At 38.5% G+C, this 23,963-nt stretch overlaps 1 protein-coding gene across 4 annotated transcripts in view; it reads right to left on the bottom strand.

Moving 5' to 3' along the window:
• Positions 1-233: 233 nt before the first annotated feature.
• The window catches only part of LOC131530706 (GTPase IMAP family member 9-like), a 34,563-nt gene continuing 10,833 nt past the window's right edge, over positions 234-23,963 (bottom strand). For 3 of the 4 annotated variants that reach the window (XM_058761133.1, XM_058761130.1, XM_058761128.1), the window contains 8 exons: positions 12,762-12,855; positions 10,905-10,977; positions 9,371-9,554; positions 8,143-9,069; positions 7,994-8,063; positions 6,638-6,812; positions 6,417-6,555; positions 234-4,640 (listed from right to left, as the gene is read on the bottom strand). The gene's annotated coding sequence lies outside the window, so the exon portion shown is untranslated. The remainder of the gene's footprint in view (positions 4,641-6,416; positions 6,556-6,637; positions 6,813-7,993; positions 8,064-8,142; positions 9,070-9,370; positions 9,555-10,904; positions 10,978-12,761; positions 12,856-23,963) is intronic. The other variant, XM_058761129.1, reaches the window with a different exon arrangement.

The raw sequence follows: 23,963 nt of genomic DNA on the forward strand, positions 1-23,963 counted from the left end.
CTTTAAATTGATCAAAAATGATGATAAAGACAAAAGATTTCTATTTCAAATCAATGCTGTTCTTCTGAACTTTCTATTCATCAAAGGAAACCTGAAAAAACATTATACTCAGCTGTTTTCAACATAATAATAAATGTATTTTGAGCAGCAAATCAGAATATTAGAATGATTTCTGAAGAATCATGTGACACTGAAGACTGAAGTAATGATGCTGAAAATTCATCTTTGATCACAGGAATAAATTACGTTTTAAATATATACACGAATATATATATATACTGAAGCTCGTCAGCCCGCGGCCAGATAAGCCGTGTGAGGCTGCGGGATAGGGAGAGTTCGCTCAGGCTGAGGACTAATGTGCTTTCTCTTTCTTCCTCCCAGAACCCAGCGAGTGACCGACCCCGCTCTGACGAGAGCCGCACGACGCACACTTCGCACCGGGAGAGAACGCCCGAGAGCACTATTTCACGCCAGCCTGCCACCTCTCACTTTACACTGACACAGTTTGTGAATAAATCCACCCTCCGGGGTCTTTATTTGAGCACTCCTTGTCGCGTGATTCTTCCGCCCCGTCACAGTGGTGGAGAATGCGGGCATGATCGGAAGTTTCACCGACAAGTGATACACGCGGTTCAACCCCTCCTTTTTTTTCTTCTGTTTCTGTGCACTTCCAGGACGGCAGATACTCCTCCCCCTTAAGGATGGAAGAACTTCTCCGGCACCTCACCGAAGTCAGCCTGCGCCAGCAGCAGATTATGGAACATCTGGTCAGCCGTCAGGGCCAGACTGACCAGGAAATCGCCGCTCTCCGCACGGCCGCCTGCCAGCGCGTTCCGTTACCGGATCCGCGAGTTCAAGCCACCCAGCTCCTGCCAAAAATGACGGCGCATGATGACGTGGAGGCCTACTTACAAATGTTCGAGAACACGGCGACTATGGAGGGATGGGATCCAGCGGAATGGGCCCGCGCACTAGCCCCACTCTTAACTGGTGACGAGTGATGGGACTCCACAGCTGATCGTCCGGGACCAGAGGACGTTAGTTGGCTGATCACCCTACACCCACAAAGGGTTTAGTCCTAAACCTCGAAAGGTTTCAGGGAAGAGGCGACTGACGTCTGAGGGCTTTGGACCTTCACTGCTGGTTTCTCAATGGATCAGAAAAAACGTGCTACAAACAGTGAGACTGATTTTGAAATTCCAATTGTCTTAAAACTTAAAATAATTCATTTTTATTCAAAGTGGGTTTTAATTTGGTAAATTGAGGTTTGATATTCCCAGACTTTATGATGCAAGGCTGAGCCATCCATTGGTTTCACGAGTAAGTGAAACGGGTTTTTTCACGGGTAAGTGAAAAAGAGGTCTGCAAGTAAGCAGGTCCGTCTTGCAAGGAAGTAAGACAAGGGGGTGACAAGACTACGTGCGAGTAAGTGCGAAGCCATACGGTGGTGACGATCACATGTGAGGGAAAGAGGACGCGTTCCAGGTAAAGTCTTGTATTGCAAAAATGGGGTCTGGAAATGTCAAGTCTAAGATCGATCTAGATGATTTGGACAGTCCAATTTATAATGAAATGAAAAAGAAATATGGGAAAAGAATCATGGAAGTGATACCCGAGTGGGTTGAGAATCATGGTTTTCCAAAAAGGGATACGTTTAGCATAATGGCTCTGAACAGAGTAAAAGAGAGCTTGGAAAAATGTGAAAACAAATTAAAAGATAAGAAAAAGCTTACTGGGTTGAAGAAGCAGAACGCCGAGAAAAAAGGCAGGCTTCAAAGGAGCTGTCATTTGGAAACGAACAAAAAATTGCTAACTCTGCAGCAAGGGCTGACAAAAGATCAGATCATACTGCTCAAAATTCTTCTCTTTATCCCCTTAGAGAACTGCAGTGTGCCAAAGTGGACTTTGATTTAGACTCCTGGCCTCACCCCTATCGACAAATGCCACAGCAGCTTCAGATTCAATTACCACAGCCACCACCACCGCTGCCTCCATCCTACAGCGCAGCTGCAACCGCACCGGTGCTCGCATCAGAGCAATAAAATACTCCGTGAATGGAGTAAGCTCCAGATCTAAAGCTCATGAGAAAGTGACACTGTAACCGGACAGCCTGAACGAGGATGAACGGGAGGAAAGAGGAGAGCACGTCGGAGCTTTCCCCATGATTCAAGTGGCTGGACCGGATGGAACTGTAATGGTTTTCCAGCCATGGAATGACAGAGACTTCAAAGAGGCTATGACACACCTGCTTCACCACAAAGACTCTGGAGAAAAGTTTGCAAATGACTTGGACTTGTTCTGTCAATAATTTTGTCCCACCATGCAAGAACTGAAACTTTGCTTATGCTCAAACTGGGGGCCACAGACTGGCACAAAATAAGACCACATTTCCCCACGGGCAACACCCAAAGGAAGAACGTAGACTGGAATCACACCGACAATGAAGCATATCGTCAAGCGGTGGAAACACTGTGTCAACGGATCAAGACTGATTTTCCAGTCAGAGTGAACACCACCAAAATCAACTTCTGCATTACTGGAACGAAATGAGAGAGGAGACATTCCACAGATATGGGAATCTCATCCGCGAAGCAGCTTCATGAGTGGACTGAAACCTGAGATAGCTTAAGGAAAGGATTAGACAGCATGCTCTCCACGCAGAAAGACTGCTGGAAGAAAGAGGGGGAAAGAAAAAGGTGAAAGAGCTTCAACTGACAACTCTGACGATGCACAAAGGCCCACCGAGACGAGGAACAGAGGCCGAGGAGAGGGGATGTGGGAGAGGCAGAGGACAAGGACTGTCTCAGATCGATCCAGATGTTTGTTATTACTGCTGAGAGAGAGAACACTGGAAGTCGGAGTGCCCAGCTTTGATGGGTTGAGTGGAGGCTGGACCGGCAAAGGCAAAGACGGACTGACAACAGAGAATTTCACAGCAGAAATCAGAGAAGGAGGGGGGAGTCAGGAGCAAAGTCCACCGAGGCCACGCAGCAGAATCAGATAAGAACAAAACGCACACACACTTCTAACCCAGCTAACTGCAATGAAGTAAATATGCTTGCTCTGATACATGATCACATTGCAAGACTAGAAAATGACAAATCTTCTCTTGACAAGAAAATAGGCACATATAGTAATTTGAATGATTTAGCATATAAACAAATGCCACAAATTAGATTATGGGTAGGAGGAGTTGAAATTACCTTTCTGGCTGATAGCGGGGCTAGCAATTCTGTAATCAGAATGGATGAAATAGATCCAATGCCAAAATTAAGTGCAACTTCTGTTCAACTTCTGCATCTGGTCATACTGTCAGAGAATTTCACTTTACCATTGAGATGTGAGGATGAGAATGGCATGAGCTTTAAACATTGTTTCCTACTGTCAGAAAACTGCCCTCAAAATTTGTTAGGAAGAGATTTAATGTGCAAACTGGGTTTTTCTCTGTTAGCTAGCCCAGATGGAATTCAAGTGGTCCAATGCCAAATTCAAACTTTAGCCACAATCCAACAATCACAGTTGTACATTTAGCAGTGGAAACTGAAAGATGATGAATTGTGTGGAAAAAAAACTTGTCAATGCTGCAAAAGACAGAGTTTCACCTAATTCTAGCACATGTATCATTTGGAAGAGATGAAATGGTTTCAATGTATAGACACGATAGACTTGAAATGGTTAATCTGGATAGAAAACAAATGTGCTGTTACTGTTGAGCTGAGAAATCAGCAGCAAAAGTTTTTTGATTCTCTTCCACGTCTCATTGTCCAAAAAGAACAATTGGTTTGACATTGGTTTATTTGTAAAGATGTGAATTGGGTGGGGACAGCAGAGGAAAATGTTGAATACAATCCAATGCTGTCTGCATACCGAAGGTGTTTGCATGAGTCTGCTGTTAAAGCTGTACCCACAGTCTGTGTGATTGATTGCGCAGTAGCAGATCACTGTTTTCTCACAGAGAATGAAGCTGTTGCTATTCCTGCCCTCAAAGAAGTCCCTAAAACACTTTGGGCTTCACCTCAATTTGATGTGGGGCTGATTAAAAATTGTGAACCAGTTAAAATCACTCCAAAATCTGATTACAGACCATGTAAGCCTCCTCAAGGAGGCTATTGAAGGTATAACACCAGTTTTTGAATCATTAAGAGCAGCTGGGATAATTGTGACCTGGAGAATTCTCCTGTGCGTACACCTATCTTCTCTGTCAAAAAGATAAGGGACGCAGGCCAACCAACAGAGTGGCACTTTGTGCAAGATCTGCAGGCCGTGAATGAAGCAGTTCAAGCACGAGCTCCAAATGTTCCAAATCCATATACAATTTTGTCAGAAGTGCCAAGCGATGCTGAGTGGTTTTCAGTTATTGATCTATCTAATCCTTTCTTCTCTGTGCCAGTTCACAAAGACAGCTAATATTGGTTTGCTTTTACTTTCACAAGGCTCTGCCAGGGCTATTCAGAATCGCCAACAATATTTAATGAAGCACTGAGAAGGAGCTTAGAACCATTGCAGCTGACACCAGGTACAGCATTGCTTCGGTATGTGGATGATGTTTTGATCGCAGCAAAAGATAAAAATCTGGCAAGTAACTGGAACAGGAACAGGCCAAAAACATTCCAGAATCTTCAAACTGATGCAGGTATAGTCTGAAAGATAAAAAAATGGGGGATGGGTTTTGTAAATACGGTTTTAAAAAAGCAACATGTAATGCTACACTAGCAAAAATAATGATCATGAAAAATCTAGATTAAGATTGGGTTAGTTCACCCAAAAATGAAAAGTCTGTCATTTATTGCTCATCCTCGTGTCATTCCACATCCGTAAGATCTTCATTCATTTTCTGAACACAAATTAAGATATTTTTGATGAAGTCTGAGAGGTTTCTGTCTCTCTATATAGATCCAACGCAACTGCCACTCCAAGGTCCAGAAAGGTAGGAAAAAGACATCATTAAAGTACTCCATGTGACTCCAGTGGCATAAACTCAATTTTATGAAGCCACGTGAGAGCTTTGTGCAAAAAAACATAGTTTACCACTTTATTAACAAAAATATTGATCTGCAACACACGTTCACAAGAGCTTCACGACGCATGTGTGTTGTGTTCAGACATGCATGTCACCTCAATGCACATGTACGAGTTTTCACGAAAGCATCACGACGCATGTGTTTTGTGTTCACGAGCTGGCATTGTTGCGGAACACGCTTTGGATATTTATTTTTTTTATGCAAAAAAAGCAGTCACGTGGCTTCATAAAATTGAGTTTAAGCCACTGCAATCACATGGAGTACTTTAATGATGTCTTTTTCCTACCTTTCTGGACCTTGGAGTGGTAGTTGCATTGGATCTCTATGGAGAGACCTCTCAGACTTCATCAAAAAGATCTTAATTTGTGTTTAGAAGATGAACAAAGGTCTTACGGGTGTGTATCAACACAAGGATGAGTAATAAATGACAGAAATTTCATTTTTGCGTGAACTAACCCTTTTAAGGAGAGAGTAAATGGGGACATTTTGAGCTCGAAGAAAAGGCAGCAGGCTTTTTTATATCCAGCAGCATAGTACAATGATGCCGGTCACAAAAAAGGGTTTTACTGCCCATAACTGTGGGTTATTGTTATTTCTAAACCCTATTTTAAATTTAAAGGGTTAGTTCACCCCAAAATGAAAATTCTGCCATTAATTACTCACCCTCATGTTGTTCCAAGCCCACAAGACCTTCTTTATCCTTAGAACACAAAAGAAGAACTTTTTTGATGACAGAATGCTGTCAGATTTCTTTCTATAGACTGCCTTTGCAACTACAACTTTGACGCTTCAAAAACTTCATTAAGAGATCGGAAATGAATCCATATGAAGAGTGGTTTAGTCCAGATTTTCAGAGGAGAATTGATCGCTTCTTATGAAAACATTTAATTTAGGCTTTTACTGGCATGTAAACATTGATCAGCGAATATAAGCAGAAGAACCTCTTCCGGAATCTCAAACGTGCTGCATAACCAATGAGGTTCATTCTTGTGTGTTACGCAGCACGCTTTTATCTTCCAGAAGAGGTTTGTTCTTGTGTGTTATTCAGGTTCGGTTGAGCTTCTGTTTATGTTCGCTGTTCAATGTTTACATGCGAGTAAAAGCCTAAATTAAATGTTTTCATCATTACAAGCGATCGATTCTCTTCAGAAAATTTGGACTAAACTGCTTAAATTCATATGGATTAATTTTCTGGTCACATTATGAAGTTTTTGAAAAGCGTCAATGTGGTAGTTGCAAAGGAAGGAAATCTGACAACCTTCTGTCATCAAAAAGATCTCCATTTTTCTTCCGAAGATGAACAAAAGTCTTACGGGTTTGGAACGACCTGAGGGTGAGTAATTAATGACAATTTTCATTTTACAGAAATAAGTGTGTATGTGCAAATTTACTTACCTAGATGAAATCCCATTCGAAATCCACAAGATTTTTCAGGAGAGAGGCAACCTTTGGATTAACTGTTGCAGACTTTTTATTCACCACCTTGCCTCTGCCGGTCTTTGAGCCTCTTTCTGGGTTTATTCCAACAAAGCGTCTAAAGACAGTTATATAACAAATTACCATAGTATGCAAAAATCATGTGTCAAAATTCTCATGAAGATGATTGTGTGTCACACCTTTGAAGAAACTCCAATGTGCAAGAAGCCTCCTCTTGATACTGCAGGTTGAATACGTAGTACACAGCAAACAGCGTAGCAAGTGCAGTGACAAATGGTGACTGGACACAATCACAAATGACATGGCCCTCTAGGCTTATCATCCATCTTACAGCATTTGTCTCCTCTGCCATACCTAGAATAAAAACAGCAAAAAAAACAAAATATATAACAATAACGAAAATATTGGCACAACTCATTTCAAGATTTACCTTTGAGAAGACTACATTGTAAAGGGATAGTTCACCCAAAAATTAAATTCTGTCATAGTTTACTGCTGAACACAAAGGAATATATCTGGAAGAATGTTTGTAACCCAACAGTTGTGGGTCAGCATTGACTTCCATAGTAGAAAAAAAAAAATACAACAGTGCAGAGAATTCAGCAGTGCAAAGAAATGTATACAGGTTTGAAACAACATTAGGGTGAGTAAATGACAGCATTTTCATTTTTGGGTGAATTATTCCTTAACAACTGTATACAATAGAAATGTTTTTATTGCATCTTCCCCATATGTCAATGTTTCTTCTTAAAAAATTAGTTCACTTTCAAATGAAAATTAGCACAAGTTTTACTCACCCTCAAGCCATCCTAGGTATATATGACTTTCTTCTTTCTGATCAACACAATCAGAAATACTTTAATAAATATCATGATGCATCCGAGCTTTATAATGGCAGAGTTCATGAGTATGAGCTGAAGAAAGTGCTTCCATACACACCCATCCATCGTAAACGTAGTCCACACGGCTCCGGGGGTTAATAAAGACCTGAAGCGAAGCGATGCATTTGTGTAAAAAAAAAAAATCCATATTTAACAAGTTATGAAGTAAAATATTTAGCTTCCGCCAGACCACCATCTGTATTCAAGTTACGAAGAAAGTGTAAACTAGTGTCACGTCAGTTAAATTATTTCCATAAGTTGAATAGGGAAGGCGTAGGACGTAGCGCAAGCGTTTTGAACTGGTGGAAGGAAGGTGGTCTGGCGGAAGCTAGATAACTTGTTAAATATGGATTTATTTTTACACAAACGTATCACTTCGCTTTATAAGGCCTTTATTAACCCCACGGTGCCATGTGGAATACACGTTTATGATGGATGGATGTGGATGGAAGCACTTTCTTCAGCTTCATGACCCCTGTTCACTGCCATTATAAAGCTTGGATGCATCAGGATATTTATTAAAATATCTCCCATTGTGTTTATCAGAAAGACAAAAATCAGATACACCTAGGGTGGCTTGAGAGGTGAGTAAAGCTTGGGCTAATTTTCATTTTAAAGTGAACTAATTCTTTAACATCATAATAAGACACTAACCCAGCAAAATGAGACGAGGACTTGCAGGTAGATTAAGTTTCTTCTCAATATCAGCATCAGATGCAGCAACCTGTGGAGGACACACAATACACAAAACAGAATGTATCATATAATTTAGCAAAGTAGAAAGCAGAAAACTAAATACTCACATCTGCATGCAACACCAGTCCATCTTCATGTTCCTGAAAATGGGACATTAGAAGCTTGACATGCAGGAGAGCCATCTCTGTGTTTCCAGACTGGGACAGGACATCCTTCACCTTTTCATTCTTTGATTTGTTCTTGAAGTACTCAATGATAGCCTTACCACATTCAATCGTGGACATCTCAAAAGCATTCAGAACATCAACGTCAGTGAGCAACTTGAAGTGGGCACAGATAGACTTCTGGTGGAAGAGGTATGGCCACTGGCTCCTAATGTCTTCAACTGAAGGTGCTGACATGGAATTTAATTGCTGACGTAAAAGACTGAATGTAGCTCTCTAAATGTCCTGTAGTCTTTTACATTTGGACTCTATTGTCTCTGCTGTCTCTTCGGGTGGAAGCTGCGGTTCAAATCTCACACAGCCATAGGTGTCCGTTGGTCCTCTTTTGCATCCTGAGTTTGGCTTTGCTCTATGACAGACAAAGCTGCTCTCATGGTTCAAATTTTCAACTCGAGTCTTCACTTGAATTAGGAGTGATGTATATCCCCCTCCTATGAATGAGCCATTTGGAAATTTGTCTCCAAAAGTGTTAGGGTACTCCCTTACAATCTTTTGACAGATTGTAAGACACTGGGCACGTGCTGGGCTAAGTTCAAACTTGCGCATCTCGTCAACCAAAACTCTAACCATTTGGCGCCTTTCTGCAGGTTTCGCTCTTTTTCCTGTAGAAATTGCTGTTCAGATTTCAGGAGGCATGTTGTCCCAAGGGACTTGAAAAGTTTCAGCCCACGTCTTGGAAATGCTGTCCATTTGTGTAGAGGTCTGGCTTGGCCTGGAAGTCTCTGAGTGAGATGCAAGTTGACGGAGAAGTTGAAGAAGACGCTGATGGAGCTGGTAGTACTTGTAAATTCAGCGTGACCATCTCTGTTTCTGAAAGGATTTAAAATATCACAGCATAGAGAAAAATAGCAAAGAGTAGTAAAGAGATTAAACGAATGATATATATATATATATATATATATATATATATATATATATATATATAGGTTATATTTTTGCTTCAAAATATGCTGAAAGTACAACAAGAAATGTATACATGACAAATTCCATTAAAAGAATTCAAGGCCTCAAGTATGGACAATAATTTAGTTGATGTGTTTTGTTGGAAAAAATGTTATACACTAAAACAGATACTTATTTAGATTAGATTAAGATTAAAATGTCATCATACCTGATTTAAACATTTGAAGGAGCTTTCTGATTTGAATTACAGGTAAAATATCCTTAAGGTCTTCTTTGCATTGGAGTCCTGAGCTTTGAAGACTGGAAGCGATCTGTTGCAGAATGTCAGAAGACAGGCTGGGCAATGCCTGAAGAATTATCGTTCAACCTCCTCAAACCAGCTAGACATTGGTCTATATAGAAAAGAGAAAAGAGTGGTGCAGAATTAGTACAGGCATGCCACACACAGTGTACTCAAGGAATGGGTAGTAATCCAATATATTCCTTAGATCTACACAGCATGTTCTTTCTGCTGGTGTAATTCTGTAAACACCCATATTTGGAAGGCGAACAGCCTTATATTCCTGAGTAACAAAATGTAAAGACACATGCTGATGAATGAGAAGTAGCTTAATCTTTCCAACTACAAGCCCTTCATCAGAGTCACTGATCGATACAAACATGTTCTTTTTGTATTTTGTGCCTCTCACGGTAACATCACTGGCTACCTCAGTGTTCATAGGCTCAAAGTTCATATTTGAAACTGAGCATCTGATGTCTTCGCTGTAATCACCAGGGTAAAACTCTGTACTTTTCTCTACTTCAATGTCTTGTGGGAAGTAGCATACATATATGCCTGAAGAAGCTGATGCTTCTCAGCGAGTGTTCGACATAGATTCTTAAAGTTATGCGATTTGCGAGCACACTGTTTGAAATAAGAGTGTTTGCTTTCAAATCGCATTGTCCACAAACGAATTAGAGGGCCAAAGTGAAAAATCAGGTCAGGGTAATGACTGATGTAATGGTGTTTTGGTTTGAGAGGATGATTGGGAAAAGACTGCCATCAGTATACAAATACTCATCAATTAGAACCTGCAAGTAAGCTATCTGACCAGCAGACACAGCAGGTGCACATACAAGTTCTAATATTTCTCCAGCTGCCATGTCTCATTTTCAGATAGATTTACAATCTTGTCTCCAATCAATCCTGGCAACATCCTAAGAAAATACCAGTTTTGAACTGCATGGCCAGAAAGTTCGTAACTCCCTGGAACAACATCACTGGGTTTGTTGTTTGCATCATTAGCCAAATACGTTCAATGATTTATTCGTCGATTTAACTCCTGGTAAGTGAACAGCTTCTCCACTGTGACAAGACGATTAATGTACAATGCTAAATCGTATGATGCAACACCTTCAAAAATATCATGTCCCAGACAGGGGGGTAGGCCAGGCTGACATACATGAAAGTAACAGAGTCCATTAAACACGGAGTCAAATTTGACACCTCCAGTGGCACTGGATGTAGCATCACTTGTCTGACATTGAACAAGATTCTTATACGACTGTACAGTGCGTTTACTTACTTTGAACAAGGGATCTTTTTTAAACGTTTCCCTATCTATATTGCAGTATCTGCAAAAATACACACTTTTTGTGAAATTTTCCACAAATCCACCAATGCCATGGGAGCCCAGATTATCCCCACAAATTGCAGATAGCGCCCTGTACACTGTTCCATCAGGCAAAGTAATGCCACTTACCTCAATGTCTTTAAGGTCTTTGATGAGAGGGCTAAACACTTTATCCTAGCCAAAATACTTGAAGTCCTGCTCCCTGCAAAGCAAAACAAGCTGCATCTTGTCAATGCGTGATCTATGATGTGGAGGAATACAGTGAGGAAAATAAGTATTTGAACACCCTGCTATTTTGCAAGTTCTCCCACTTAGAAATCATGGAGGGGTCTGAAATTGTCATCGAGGTGCATGTCCACTGTGAGAGACATAATCTAAAAAAAAATCCAGAAATCACAATGTATGATTTTTAACTATTTATTTGTATGATACAGCTGCAAATAAGTATTTGAACACCTGTCTATCAGCTAGAATTCTGACCCTCAAAGACCTGTTAGTCTGCCTTTAAAATGTCCACCTCCACTCCATTTATTATCCTAAATTAGATGCACCTGTTTGAGGTCGTTAGCTGCATAAAGACACCTGTCCACCCCATACAATCAGTAAGAATCCAACTACTAACATGGCTAAGACCAAAGAGCTGTCCAAAGACACTAGAGACAAAATTGTACACCTCCACAAGGCTGGAAAGGGCTACGGGAAATTGCCAAGCAGCTTGGTGAAAAAAGGTCCACTGTTGGAGCAATCATTAGAAAATGGAAGAAGCTAAACATGACTGTTAATCTCCCTCGGACTGGTGCTCCATGCAAGATCTCACCTCGTGGGGTCTCAATGATCCTAAGAAAGGTGAGAAATCAGCCCAGAACTACACGGGAGGAGCTGGTCAATGACCTGAAAAGAGCTGGGACCACCGCTTCCAAGGTTACTGTTGGTAATACACTAAGACGTCATGGTTTGAAATCATGCATGGCACGGAAGGTTCCCCTGCTTAAACCAGCACATGTCCAGGCCCGACTTAAGTTTGCTAATGACCATTTGGATGATCCAGAGGAGTCATGGGAGAAAGTCATGTGGTCAGATGAGACCAAAATAGAACTTTTGGTCATAATTCCACTAAACGTGTTTGGAGGAAGAAGAATGATGAGTACCATCCCAAGAACACCATCCCTACTGTGAAGCATGGGGTGGTAGCATCATGCTTTGGGGTGTTTTTCTGCACATGGGACAGGGCGACTGCACTGTATTAAGGAGAGGATGACCGGGGCCATGTATTGCGAGATTTTGGGGAACAACCTCCTTCCCTCAGTTAGAGCATTGAAGATGGGTCGAGGCTGGGTCTTCCAACATGACAATGACCAAGCACACAGCCAGGATAACCAAGGAGTGGCTCTGTAAGAAGCATATCAAGGTTCTGGCGTGGCCTAGCCAGTCTCCAGACCTAAACCCAATAGAGAATCTTTGGAGGAGCTCAAACTCCGTGTTTCTCAGCGACAGGCCAGAAACCTGACTGATCTAGAGAAGATCTGTGTGGAGGAGTGGGCCAAAATCCCTCCTGCAGTGTGTGCAAACCTGGTGAAAACTACAGGAAACGCTTTGACCTCTGTAATTGCAAACAAAGGCTACTGTACCAAATATTAACATTGATTTTCTCAGGTGTTCAAATACTTATTTGCAGCTGTATCATACAAATAAATAGTTAAAAATCATACATTGTGATTTCTGGATTTTTTTTTAGATTATGTCTCTCACAGTGGACATGCACCTACGATGACAATTTCAGACCCCTCCATGATTTCTAAGTGGGAGAACTTGCAAAATAGCAGGGTGTTCAAATACTTATTTTCCTCACTGTATCTGCAAGAGTTGCATATACACAGAGTAATTTATGTTTTTTCCTGCCAGATCCCAGTGGGTTGGCTACTTCCAAAGCATCCTGATAAAGGATTAAACTAAAGGATGAGGCGTCTGTATTGAGCAGCTCATTACCTTTTAAGTTGCTTCCATCCCATACATCGTGGAGAACATAGTGAGGACGGACACCAGAAAACACTTGTTTGCGATGTTATGTTACTGTGTCAATCTGTAACAGAACCAATTGTTTCTTTAATCGAAACATATTGAGCAAAACACTCTTTGCCTGCCTCATTTGTCCCAAGACAAAGTGGAACTGGTGCTACATAGTTGAAGGTATTCTTAAAAAAATTTCTTTCTTTTTTGATCAGTTTTAAGTTTTTGTGAATTACAAGTCTGAAAGAGATTTTCTCTCAATTTAAAAAGTAGGTGCGAGTGACTCATTTCATGAATTTCCTGAAGGTGATCAACAATTATTTGAACAGTGAAGGATGGAATCAGACATTTTGATTGCAATTTGAGATAAAATGGAGCAAGATGTCTCAAAAACTGATCTTCATCCACACTTTCACCAAAGGTGTCTTGTTCCACACCATCAGTATCGGTATCACTGCAAAGAAAGTCCTGTGACATTACATGATGCTGTTCAGAGCACTCATGCATGCCATGAGGAAGAGCAACTGAATCAATCAGGTTTACCTCTGAACAATCAGAGTGTTTTCTAGATACATGTGCTGTAAAAGTGGACACAACTGAAAAAGACTTGTCACATTGCTGAAATGGACATAAAACGCTTCTTCCCTCTCTAATGTGAGTTTTAAGATGCTGATAAAATCTACTCAGAGTTTCACACCTGACTTGACACGAGTCAACATGACATGTTAATTCAAATGAGGTAAATGGCATAGATTTGAGCTTAGATTTCCCCTCTTTATGTCGATAACAGTGAGTTTTGAAAGCTGAAAACTTTTTGAAACTCTTATTACAAGCAGGCAATGCACAATTAAACCTGACATTCGCGACATGAATGTGAATGCACGTGTGTCTCACAAATGCAGGCAAAGTACTGCATGTGTGTGCACAAAGTTTGCAAGTAAACATTTTATACTATGAAAGAGCACAGTCCACCTATCGAACACAGGCGTGTTATAACTTTGAGGAAGTTAAAATTTAAGTGAATTTCATCCGTTATCGACGACTCAATGTACATAGTCAGAGCAAATTTATCGAGTGCAAAAGTATGCTGTTAAAACGATTGTGCTTATACTGTACAAAGCCAACATAATAATACAATTTAGATTAACGTTACCCCGAGTTGCTTTAGACGAGACTTGACATTTAATCAGTGCAGATAACATTCAGTGAGACGGACATTCACTCATGCTAAAGAACCTCGCTTCCCCCCACCACATAAAAAAAATAAAAACATACTGCCAAAAGGCGCCAAATTCAAAAACCTCAAAAAACTCATTTTACATAGACATTAGGGTGACTTTTGCATAATAAAAGAACAAAAATATATGCAACACACATGAACACACACTTAACTTTGGGGAACAATAAATTTAGCTGTCTTAATTAAAAGTACATTAATAAGCTTAAAACTGAACACACATATTTTAGATTCACCCGTGGTCTACTACCTGTAAATGAGATTTAAGATGAAAATTGTGCAGATAACTTCCACTGAGAAAGAGGTGTGATATGCAATTTGCTTGTGCTAAAGAACCTAGCTGTTCCACCATCCCCCACCACGTAAAGAAAACATACTGCCAAAAGGCGGCAAATTCAAAAACCTATTAATAAAAATCCAACGAATGCAGTTATTTTACATTTCCCTCTATATTAGGGTAACTTTTGCATAATAAAAGAACAAAAATATGCAACCAGCTGCAAACACACACACACTTAACTTTGAGGAACAATAAATTTAGCTACATCCACTGTTTTAAAGCGCAAAAATAAATTGTGAGCACACTTATTTTAGATTCACCAGTGGTCTGCTACCTGTAAATGGGCTTCAACTTCACACTTGATGAAAACTGCAGATTCCACTGAAAAGTCGTGTGCCACTCACTCACTCTTGCCGTCCCTCCCCTCCCCCACAGATCACGTGCTAATTTATGGTAAGAAGCTGTAATTTTAGAAAACGGTTCAGTACTGTAAATTTCTGCTGTAAATTTACAGCATTTTTTTACAGTGTAGTACTCAGCATACCCGGTTAAAAAGGTCACCGCTCGCCACTGGTTTATTCATATTAAATATTGTTATGCATCATAAGAGAAATGGCTGTAATTAGAGGCTATTCTAATAGAAGTTATGACTGATTGGCATGTTTTTTTTAAATGTGTTATACTAAATGTGTTTATACTTGTTCATTTTTCGTGAAGGAAAAATTGCAACAATGGAATCTTTGCCTGTAAACTGAAACATTTCATAGTAAGTAAACTATTTCAATTAATGATACATATAGGTTTTCAATTTCAATTATGACGTCCAACAATTATGAAAAAAGATAAACGAGGTGAAATGATTAGTGTGTTGCTGCTGCATTCCGTCCAACAATGCTTCCTTTCATTTACATACTTTTTTTCCTCCTTACAAGTCCAAACTTAACCAAATCAGTCAAATATGTAAAGGGTGGTAAAATTTACTCACATTAGTTAACTTGGTACTAGTTTTTGATTAAGTATTGGTAATTGTGAAACTTCCCTGATATTTAAAATTAATAATTTCATGAAAGACTTTATTCATAAGGAATACCAATAATCATGCTAAATAATCGTGAATTCAGTATTGACTAAAATAATTGTGTTTATATTTTTGCCATAATTGAGCAGCTCTAACTTATTTCCTAGTTTATCTGTAAAATGTTTCTTCTTCTGCTTCATCTTATCACAGAGGAAGGAGTGGATGAAGAAAGCATTATGCTACTGGATGACACCAGCATTTCTGCACTAATTCCAATAACTGGTCTCAGGGTTAAATTCAAGAAATTTAATTCAGAGTTTTTGGGAGTAAGTTTATACTAAACCACGATGATTTTATTTTTGATCAATTTTTTCATCGTGTTTCAAATGCAACCGATCAATTCCGGGGGACACAAAATAACTTTTTGCACATCTAAATTTGGTTGATGGCATTAATAGTGCTAGCACTTACTTCAGATGTTGTGAGAATGTTTGCAACAAAACATTCAATTATGTGTGGTCATACAAGGGGCATATATTAAAAGAACATATTTGTGATACTTTACTTTCCAAAACAGATAATTCGCACAACCAACATATTCCAGAACAGTCACCATCAGAAAACACGAATACATCAACAACATTTGGCTGATGAGGAAACTGACGACTGGGATGATTTAGCAGAGGAAGATATCACATACCGAGTGGCATGCTTTCTTGCAAAGCTTAAAGCACAATCAAATCAAACCTATTCTGCAATTAATTACATGGTGAAGCACACATCTACTTTGATCACTGATATTGTACGAAACTTGCAGACGAAGACAATGGCTCTGTAGGATCGACTTGGCCACTCAGATCAGCCTGATGTTAGTACCCTTACATGGATTAACGGAAAAAAAAAAAAAAAAATCTTCTGACTGAAATTTTTTCCTCGGCCAAACCCCATTCCACAGCCATACCTGTCACACACCCAGTGTAAGAGCCGTGTTTTTCATCTTGTAATTAGGATAAATTGCCTTCTTAATACGAGGTGACATTTCACTCAAAGTGATTTACAGGGGCATTTTCTTTTTACCTTTGTAAATGGGTCAGTGACAAAAGGGGTTGGCAAGATGAGAAATTCAAGAACCTTTTAAAAACTTGTTTTAAAAGAATTCATCAGGTATTTTAAAATGCACACAGCGTATTTATGTTGATTTTATGTAGTTAAAAATGACATATGTACCATTTTTTACAAAAGTTAAGACTGAATGTAAATGAAAATGTCAAATGGTGTAACCGCCAAAGAATGAGAAATATTAAATATTTTATCCACCTAGATGGCATGTGAGCTTTCTCATAGAAATAAATACTTCATTTTAAAATATCACACGAAAATAGATTTTATTAGAGTTCTCTAAATGTAAATTTTAATGCGTATTTGCAATATTTGGCAGGACATATGCTGAAAACACAAATTATTTTCTAAATAATCTTTGACAAATTATGTAAAAAAAAAATAAAAAAACATATCATTGTACTAAACTAGATGATTACATTTTATTCCACATTAATTTTCCTGTATATAATTGTATTTTTATGAAAAATACTGGTTACGTAATTGACAAACCAGTTACACCACCTGACCATGTTGCTTCTACAGCCAAAGGCCATTGTTTGTTGAAGAAATTGACACTGAAAATCAAGCATGACTTGCAGAAGCTCAAAATAAGTTCAGCTGAATTGTTTTTTTTTCTTTCAGTGCTAAAAAAAAAAAAAAAAAAAAATCTGGCAACAGGAAATTATCATAGTGATGGACAGTGAACTCATGTCTCGTATTGTAATTACAGCTAAGAAACAATATTTGACAAGAAATCATCATAGTGATGAACAGTGTACTCATGTCTCATATTGTAATTTTAACTTTAATATTGTAATTTCATATTATATTGTATTGTGGCATCTATTGGGGAAAAAGGGGCTCTTATATCATTAATTATAAAATGTCAGAAATTTAATGAATTGTATTTTACAGATGTAAATTGTAATCTTTGGTTAACATTTTTGTCACAGAATTTGTTCAAATGTACTCACCCACTTCCTTCTGCTACATTATTAAATAATTTATGTATATTACATTATATTATATGATACTATAGATTGCTTAAAGAGATAGTTCACCCAAAAATGAAAAATTCTCCATGATTCCCTTCCCCACCTTTAAGCCATCCTAGGTGTACAGTATATGACTTTCTTCTTTCAAATGAATACAATTGGAGTGACATTAAAAGTGAATGGGTGACATTCAATAGTCCAATAAACTGCATCCATCCTTCATAAAAAAGTGCTCCAGACAGCTCCAGGGGGTTAATAAAGGCCTCCTGAAGCGAATCAATGCGCTTTTGAAGAAAAATGTCCATATTCAAAACTTTATAAACCGTAATAGCTTCTGCTATCGGTCGTACTTGCGTTCACGAGAGAGTGACATTCCAACGGATGATGTAGGATGTAGCGTAAGCACTGGTGAGAATATGCTAGTCTCACGAGAACCAAGTTTTGTTTACAGCAAAGGAAAACTAATCTCCTCTTGGCTTATATTGAAATCCTTCGACATTTTTCTTTACAAATCCTAATTTTGTACTTCTAATTTGTGACCAGTGCTTTGTTTTGCTCTCCCCTCTACGATCCCATGTTCGTCACTTCTCACCAGAGCTTATGCTACACCTACGTCATCCGCTGGAACGCCACTCTCGTGGATGCATGTATGGCAGTTAGCAGAAGATACAGATTATTGTTTATAAAGTTTTAAATATGGATATTTTGCTTACAAAAGCACATTGATTCGCTTCATGAGGCCTTTATTAACCCCCAGAGCCTTCTGGAGCAGTTTTTGATGATGGATAAATGCAGTTTATTGGACTTCTATTGGACTATTGAATATCACCCATTCACTGCCATTATAATGCTTGGAAGAGCCAGGACTTTTTTAGTATAATTAGGGCCCGAGCACCGAGGTGCGAGGACCCTCTTGGAATTGCTCCGTTTATTCTTCTTCTTCTTCTTCTTCTTCTTCTCCAAAGTGAATCGCATTTTGGAGGGCCTAAACATGCTCCAAAACTCATGAAACTTTGCACACGGGTCAGAACTGGTGAAAATTTACATCTGATATGGGTTTCAGAAGTGGGTGTGGCAAAATGGCTCGATAGCGCCACCTATAATATTTCAAAAGAGTGCGCCTCGAGCTACGTTTTATGTACATGCACGAAAATCGGTACACACATGTAACACACCATTACCTACAAAAAAGCCTCTTGGTACAAAATCCAAAACCCAACAGGAAGTACGTTATTTTGAATTTCCTGTTCGATTTTTGTGCAGTTTTTGCAATTTCCAGGCTTCGTACTTTGACGAACTCCTCCTACAGTTTTAATCGGATCGTCTTCAAATTTGCTGAGTGTAATCATAAGGCCTTTGCGATGTTAAATTGCGAAGATCTAGAGTTTTCGTCAAGGGGCGTGTCCCTGGGGGCCTGACAAAGTTTGATGTTTCGCCATGAAACAGGAAGTTGCTGTAACTCAGGCAAGCAATGTCCGATCTGCCCCAAACTTCACACGCTTCATAGGAGTTCAGTCCTGAACACATCTACATGCTCATATTCAGATATAGTCATAGCGCCACCTGCTGGCAACAGGAAGTGACATGTTTAACACTGTAATGGACTCCTAGGTGCATATTAAAAAGTGTCAGCAAGTGATAAATAGGCTGGCAGCATGCTACAAGCATACTAAAACATGCTAGCAACACTTAGCTAAGTGCTAAAGCATGCTAGTAATGCAGTGAAATGGGAATTTTTTTGCCCCAAATTTTACAAGTTTGATAAGAGGCCTGTCCTGAACACATACACATTCCCGTATTTGGTTATAGTCATAGCGCCACCTGCTGGCAACAGGAAGTGACATGTTTTAGACTGTGATGCACTATTAGCAACACATTAAAATATGCCATTGTGTGCTAAACATGTTAGCAACATGCTCAAACATGTTAGCAACACATATCTAAGTGCTAAAGTATGCTACTAACTCCATCAAACAGGAAGTTGTTGTAACTCAGGCATACAATGTCCAATCTGCCTCCAACTTCACATGTTTGATTACAGTCCTGGCCTGAAGACATCTACATGCTCACATTCGGTTATAGTGATAGCGCCACCTACTGACAACAGGAAGTGACATGTTTTACACAGTGATGCATTTTTAGCAACACTGTAAATTATGCCATTGTGTGCTAAACATACTAGAATAATGGTCAAACATGCTAGCAACACTTACTAAGTACTAAAGCATGTTATTAATACCATGACAAAGGAAGTTGTTGTAACTCATGCATACAATGTCTTATGTGCCCCAAACTTCACACCTTTTATAATAGTCCTGGCCTAAACACATCAAAAGGCCAATATTCAGTTAAAATTTTAACGCCACCTGCTGGTGACAGGAAATGACTTGTTTCACACTAACTTAAACACGCAATGTCTGATCTGCCCCAAACTTGACATATTTGATAAGAGTCCTGGCCTTAACACATCTGAAGGCCAATATTCAGTTATAATCATACTGCCACCTTCTGCCAACAGTAAATTACTTGTTTTACACTAACTTAAACATGCAATGTCCGGTCTGCCCCAAACTTCACATGTTTGGTAAGAGTCCTGGCCTGAACACATCTTAAGGCCAATATTCAGTTATAAACATACCGCCACCTGCTGGCAATAGGAAATGACTTGTTTTACACTAACTTAAACATGCAATGTCCAATCTGCACAAAACTTCACAAGTTCGATAAGAGTCCAGGCCTGAACACATCTAAAGGCCAAAATCCCATTATAATCATAGCGCCACCTGCTGGCAACAGGAAATGACTTGTTTTACACTAACTTAAACATGCAATGTCCAATCTGCACCAAACTTTACATGTTTGGTAAGAGTCATGGCCTGATGACACCTAAAAGCCAATATTCAGTTATAATCATAGCGCCACCTTTTGGCAATAGGAAATGTCATGCTTTATAGTAACTCAAACATACTACTTTCAATCTGCATCAAACTTCATATGTTTGATAAAAGTGCTGCCCTGAAGACATCTACATGCCAATATTCAGTTATAGACATAGTGCCACCAGCTGGCAGCAGGTTTGGCACATATAAATAACTTTGACATATTCCTCTATGTTTGCCTTTTTAAATGCATATTGCTCACCGTTCCCTCTCTCCCTGAAGCAACCGGTCGGCGGTGAGCCCGGGTGCGAGGGCCCATTCATCGCTGCTTGCAGCTTTAATGCTGATTGTATTCGTCTGAAAGAAGAAAGCCATATGCACCTTGGATGGCTTGAAGGTGAGTAAATCAGATGGTAATTTTCATTATTGGGTGAACTGTTCCTTTAAAATGTTAAGTGAATGGAATAGAAATATGCATTAAAGCTAGCCCAAACATTTCAAAAACACTAATGTTGTGCAACATAATTATTTTATCCTAGACTTACAGAGCTTTAATAATAAAATTGTAGATAAAGAACCACTCTCTCAAAAAATATAACATTTAACACTTGAAAATAGTTTCAAATGGTAGGTTAGTTTATATTACATCTTTAATCAGCATCATAAACTAGTGATATTTGACTAAAATGGCCAATAACAAAAAGGCTTGTAATAGGAGACAAATGGTGTAACCAGTTACACCAATTGACATTTCAATCAAATTTGACATGCATTTTCATGGACACCAATGTAAGTACATGGCCTTGGTGGGAATATTTCAAATGTAATTTTTAAAGCTAATACTCATTTTCATAATAATGATGAATTATCAATGTATTTCTGAGGTCATACCATTTGACATGTATACCTAAAAATACCTGACCATACCCTAAAAATGTCAAATTATCTCACATTTTAAAGAGAGTTACTAACCTTTGCATGCAGCAGTTAGTATCACCAGAGGTCCTTCTCTGTGATATAATTTCCTGTCACATGATCTTCTTGCAAAATTTTAACAAAATGGATCTTTGAATGGTGGTTACACCACCTTGACACTCAAGGAATTTGTCTTGACTCCCCTAATTCCCCAAATTAATTATAATATTCAGAACAATGGTGCTCCATTTACTTTCATTTACTATTAAATAGTACTAATGTATGGTTATGCCAAACTAGCTGATCTGGGCCCGTATTCATGAAAAATCGTAGCGCTAAGAGTTGCTCCTAGTAACAAAATTCTAAGAAAATTCTTAGAAATGTGGGTGTTTCCCCTTAAAATTAAAGAAAAGATCCTAGTAAAGAAAAAAGTAATTCAGAAAGCATCTTAACCCTTAAAAGATGTCTTAAGGACCAAAATTGTTAGGAGTACGGACGAGGACTTTTAAGAGGCTTAAGAGTTTCTTTAGCAGTGGTGAAAATGGACGAAACATGAAGAGGGAGAAGAGATGTGTTGCACACAATGCATGACAGTGAGTTATTAAGACGCTACACATTAGATCGTGCAGGGATCATGTTTGTGACCGATCTTATTAAAGACACGCGCAGAAATGCCATAGTGCCAGAAATGGACGTAATCACTACATTAACTACATTAACATATTTGGCAACTGGAAAAAATGCAACTATGCAGCAGCGATGATTTGGGTCTGTACCTGACAGCACTTTCAGAACCTCATTGTGTCGCTGTTCATTTCCTATAAAATACGTTAAGTATGACAGCATGGTAAATAAAAAAACAAAGAATATAATTACATATGTAATGTGTGTGTGTGTGTGTGTGTGAGAGAGAGAGAGTACGGTAAAACAGGAAAAAATTATGCCTGTAAAAATAAACCCTACTCTTAAAAGCGCTCTTTTATTTCCTTCTTGGACAACCAACCAATCACAGTCTTCAAAAGACTGTGTCATCGCTAGCAACGGGGTAAGCCCCGCCTCCTCACTAAGATAAAAGTTTTTGTCTTTTCCTCACTCAGAGTTGCTCTCAGATTGGTCCTGAATCACTTTTAAGCTAAGACTCCTAGTTAGAAATTTTTAAGCTAAATTAGGAGCTCTCTGAGAGGATTCTTAGAATCTTTAAGAATACGGGCCCTGGTGTTTTGAGAATTTCACCTTTTTTAAACAAGATCAATTTTTGGTACAAGGTTTTTTACGGTTACACCACATTGACATTTTTGCAATAATCCCCAAATATTCTCTCAAAATTAATTAAAACCATAAATTTTAGACTTGGTCCACAAAAATAGAATATATGCAATTAATTTGCATATTTATTTTGAAATTTTAACCCTTTTAAATTTAATTAAACCATATAGACACAAAAAAAGTAGCGTCACGTCATTGACCCAAATGCATTTTTCTAATTTTATTAAAAGTATGCAGTGCTTCCTATAGAATTTACTCCAGCTGTGGTGGCAGGACTATTTCCCATGGACCACGCCCCATCCCCACCCAACAATACCTGCACTCAGAATTGAATTTATCATAACTAAAAAAAGACAAGTAAATAGTAAATAATAAGAACATATAAATGAATTACAATCAATAGCACAAACAAACACAATAACAAGATAAATTAAATGATTAGTACTTACATTTTAACTATAATCTATTCAACTGTAAAATAACACTGGATAGTCTTCACTGTATAATGAAAGACAGCAGCAGGTTTATTTAGGCTGCTGTCTCTTTAAGACCTCATGCACAGATCTAATAATGTTACACATGGCTCTATGCTTACTTTTCTTTTTAGGAGCGCTTGTCCTCCTAATTAAAAAAAAAATAGGAGCACCTTCAGATCAATACTGAAATTCTGATACAAAATTATCCTTCCTAATACGAGGTGACATTTGACACCTTGAAGTGACTTACAGGGGTATTTTTCTTTTACCTTTTTCATCTTTGTCAAATTAAAAAAAAAAAAAAAATGGTTATAAGCTTTTTAAAATTTCTATTTAAGACAATAATAAGAAGTAGAATGAGACAAATAAGTTAGCAATCATATGAAATTAGTATTAATAAAACATTAATTCGTACTACAGAGGTGGCACAGAAGAACGCAAAACTGGTTTGTACATTTTCAGAGGCTCAGAGGTGGCATGAATGCAATTAAATTCAGAGATTCATGTGGAGATTAGAGTTTTAAATATAAAATTTTGAATACAGAAATATTAAATGATTTAAATAACTGAAATTATATGATAAAAATGAAACAAAGTCACTGATTTTATCACTGAATCATTCATTCAATTGATTCATTCGAACGGCTGATTCATTCAGGAATGAAGCAAGTGACGGTCTTTATGAATGAGCAATCATGAATCACTGACTCACTAGATTCGTTCAAAAACACACTTTCATTCATGAATGAAACACCGCTGCGTTTGCTTTTAGAGATGCGCAGCGGCTAGCTGTCACTTTATTTAGAACTATTCTCGTCGATGATATAGAGCAAAATCATACATTACTTGTTTATTGATCTGGGGGCGTATTACAAAGTTTCTTATCTTAGGTCTTAACTTAAGATATGATGTGTTAAATTAGGATTTTTCGCAAATTCGTATTACAGAAACAAATCTTAACTTAATTTGGGATTCTTATCCCATCTTTGAAAATCGTATCTTATCTCCATTTAA

The sequence above is a fragment of the Onychostoma macrolepis genome, chromosome 22 (genome assembly GCF_012432095.1).
Source record: "Onychostoma macrolepis isolate SWU-2019 chromosome 22, ASM1243209v1, whole genome shotgun sequence".
In the NCBI taxonomy this organism is placed as follows: domain Eukaryota; kingdom Metazoa; phylum Chordata; class Actinopteri; order Cypriniformes; family Cyprinidae; genus Onychostoma; species Onychostoma macrolepis.